Below are 3,758 nucleotides of genomic sequence, written 5' to 3' on the forward strand. Positions count from 1 at the left end.
ATAAACACCCCATCTTTTATAAACCATTTTATAAAAGAATACATAGTTAAATAATCATTCCAATAATAATTATTTGAATAAATAAATTAACCAATTAATTTATCTAACACTTTCAAGTAAATATTCAGAAACCCGATTTCTGAATGTGTCGTGTTCTGTATTTGTTTTATAGATCATATCTCAACAAATACATAATTGGTGTGTGTCTAACTCGTTATTGGGTATGACCCGACTTGGATCAAACACAACTAGCCACATTAACCTAATTACGTGTCTCGGGCATACGATATTCCAACACGTCCATCTATCCTCCTATGGAAATTATATTACAAAAATAATAAAATCACAATAGCTCAAAAAACTAATGCACAGAAAGGACATCCTCTCATTAAATCCAAATGGTTCTATTTGAAGGATTACCTAAGGAAATAAAAACAGATTATATTTAATTAACCTAGTGCACCATGACTCACTCACTACCACCATGACTCAGTCACTAAACACGAAGAACTCACCTTCACACAGCCACACCTCCAGCATATGTTTTTCCCTCCAATTTTGCAATCCCAGACCGTTTTTGAAGTCTGATTAATGTAATTCTCGTCATATTCATATGTTAAAAAATAAGTTAGGAAGTATTTGGTTCAAAATTTTAAAAGGGGAATATAGTTATAAGTGGTATCCTTACACTTTCTTTTCTTATTGTCTTTGGCTGGTGTTGTAGGCGAAAGGGTGACTGCAGAGTTTGGAATCGTAACTTTTTTGTTCCTTTTCAACCATGGATCTCCTCCTCCAAATACCTGCACAAAAACCCTTAATATTAGATTATAATTAAAGAAGCCCCCTGATTCAAAAGCATATTCAAACTTTCAAAGCATATTGCACTAATACATAAATGAAGTAATTTACTCCTGTGGTTTCACATTAAAAGATTACAAAATCAAAGTATTGAATGAAATTTCAACATCTACTGAAAACTTGAAAATAATGGATATCATGAAAAAAGTAAAAGTAGCAACTTTATGGCAATAATTTGCATCTCAAAACACATAAATTATATAACTTTGTTAATTATATGTAATCATTTTATGGTGCATTGTAGATTTGTAGTTGACTTATGCTTCTTTTTTTAAACATTCTGTCAGTTAAAGTCACGTAAAATTATGCCAAAATCCATATGTAGAAAGGAACATATTCGAGAAATTGTTTGGTGATTTTCATTATACCTTTCGTAAGAAAGGGTTCAATTCATCATTGCTACCTCAACGAAAAGGAAAGTCAATACATTTCTAAGTGACGGATTCACAGTTTCCTGAATTGTCATGAATCTGCATAATAGTATGAATCAATACATCTATACACATCGTTTGACTTAATAAAAAGCAGAACGTTTGACTTCAAAGTGTGATAATGAAAGGATCAATTAAAGGTATAGAGTTGATGTCAACTTACAATCTCACACTTGGTGCGTTGTTCCAAACACTCTAAATCCTTGAATTTTGGTTGCAGAAGATGAACAAACTTATCACTTAACACAAAAAATATGAAAAAGACAATTTAAGTAAACAACCACTTGTAAGTTTTACATAATAAACAGAAGCAAGTAGGGGTCTAACTCAAATAAAAATTCACAAATTTTAATAAATAAGTGGTTCACAAACATCTACAATCACTATAAAACAACCAAGTGATTCACAAAGTTTAATTCCATAGCAGTCATCAAAGTAAACTTTGTAATCCAAAATAAAATTGAGATTTTACCTGTAGGCTCGTTATTTGAAGCTGTAATCGAAGGTGAAAACAAATCAGAAAGCTGGTTAATAGAAAATTTGAGGCCACTACTGAGTCGCGAGAAGAACTTGCTAGCACGGTTTTCCAGCCCACTCTGCAACAAATGTGATCGACCAATTAGTAAATACAAAAAGAGTATCTAAGTAAACACGAATTTTAGTGTTTATGGTGACGAACCTTGGTTGCAGCCTCGATTGTTTGAAAAATCGATCATCTTTTCTTGTTGATTTTTAGTGCTTGTGACCAAAAACTGTGAGCAAAAGGATAATAAGGCGAAGACGATGGCGAGTCATAAAGGCAGACACTTTTCGCGAGGAACCAACACCGGTCAAAGTATTATCGGTGGTGGTGTGGTGTGGTGTGGTGTGGTGTGGTGTGGTGAGAGGATAATAAAGCGGTGGGTTTGGGGAATTGGATAGAAACCCTTTGATACAATGCTTTTGATCAGAGTAGTGGGTTTAGGGGGTCCAATCACAGTATAGTACAAAACATACTTCACCTTGAACAATTAAAGTCTGCACAAAATACTTGTAAAGCATGGTGTACAACCACCTGAAGCACAAAGGCATTTGAAATTGTAATATATATAGTTGTGGTGTTTTGATATATAATTGACTAGTTTATATTATGAGGAGGCCCAAATTTTATTTCGTACGAGGCCTAAATTTTTTTTATCATTCTCAAGGACGGGCCTGATCATTGAGTGTCAATAGGCTTACAATCGATCAATCCTGTCTCGGATAAAATGTTAAGAATATATTTCTCTTGACATATAAAAGTTCATTTTTTTATTTTAATATCTCAATTCCAAGAAAGTACTTAAGTTTTTCTAAGTTATCATTTTGAATTATGTGAACAAATGTGTCTTTAACATCTTCATTTCGTATCATTGTTTCCTATAATGATCATATTATCAATATATATAGTTAAACAACTCGCACATTTACCTCTTTGTTAAGGAAGAGCATATATATGATCCCAGTTGCTTTGTCATAATTCATATCATTTTATTGCTTGAGTAAATATGTCGAACCAAGCTCGGGGAGATTTTTAAGCCTGGAGAGATATTTCAGTCAAAATATTTCCTTTGTATTAAAATTTTCCAATGAATCCAAAGATCTAATATATATTCATATTAACAGTAACTAAATATCTTGAATTGGTTTTTTAGCAGAATTTCACGTTCTTTAAATGTACTCATATAACATATGTATGTCAACTAAGAGATTTGAAGCATATTCTATTCTTCAAAATACAAACTGTTATCTAACTTGTTGGTAGTAGGCTGTGTTGTAGAATTTGTTTTAGGTGGCCGAGTACTCACTACTTGGTAAAGTAGCAAGGGAATCTTCAACTTCGAGTTGGACCTAGTTGGTCAAACTCGGACAACTCAGTCAAGTCATATTTTCACTGCTTTCATTGATTTTTGTTGGATCTTCACTATTTTTCATGAAGATATTGTGGCATACCGGGTATGTTTGGCAAGAAGCTTTAAGCTTTAAAAAAAACTCATACTTAATAAAAAGTCTCGTTTGGTTCAAGGAGCTTTAAAGCTTTTCTGTTAGGAGAAAAAACTTAAAGTTTAAAGCTTCTACTAGTAGCGTTTAAGAAGAGCTACAAGTTTTTAGTATTTTAATTTACTTAAATAATCTTTCAAATAAAGACATTTACTGTTATTGTTTTTAGTTATGCCAATTTTAGTAATTTTATACATTTTATTAAAAGCTTCAGCGACTCTGTCAAACATCTAAATCTAAATATATTTAAAAAAACTACAGTTATTAGCTACCAGTTTCAAACCACCAGCTTCCAGCTACAGCTAGCAGCCAGTTTTACCAAATGTACCCACCATAATTAAATTATTATATGTCTACGGTATTAACTTTTAAGATTCTTTAGTACTTAAATATTGAGTCCTTCAATTTATGTTTATGTTAACGTATTTTTATTATAAATAACAGTAGCTT

The 3,758-nt window shown here is 32.0% G+C and overlaps 1 long non-coding RNA gene across 2 annotated transcripts; it reads right to left on the bottom strand.

The window, feature by feature from the left end:
* Positions 1-303: 303 nt before the first annotated feature.
* LOC143592107 (uncharacterized) lies at positions 304-2,096 on the bottom strand. 2 transcript variants are annotated; one of them, XR_013145853.1, is made up of 3 exons: positions 1,762-2,096; positions 1,156-1,528; positions 304-844 (listed from the first exon to the last, which is right to left on the bottom strand). It is a non-coding gene; the product is annotated as an uncharacterized LOC143592107 (long non-coding RNA). The 2 variants fall into 2 exon arrangements; XR_013145852.1 differs by having other exon boundaries at positions 304-584; positions 689-844; positions 1,156-2,096.
* Positions 2,097-3,758: the final 1,662 nt, after the last annotated feature.

The sequence above is a fragment of the Bidens hawaiensis genome, unplaced genomic scaffold (genome assembly GCF_021521415.1).
Source record: "Bidens hawaiensis isolate Kalapana, Puna unplaced genomic scaffold, B.hawaiensis_p1.1 tig00040534_1, whole genome shotgun sequence".
Taxonomy (NCBI): Eukaryota; Viridiplantae; Streptophyta; class Magnoliopsida; order Asterales; family Asteraceae; genus Bidens; species Bidens hawaiensis.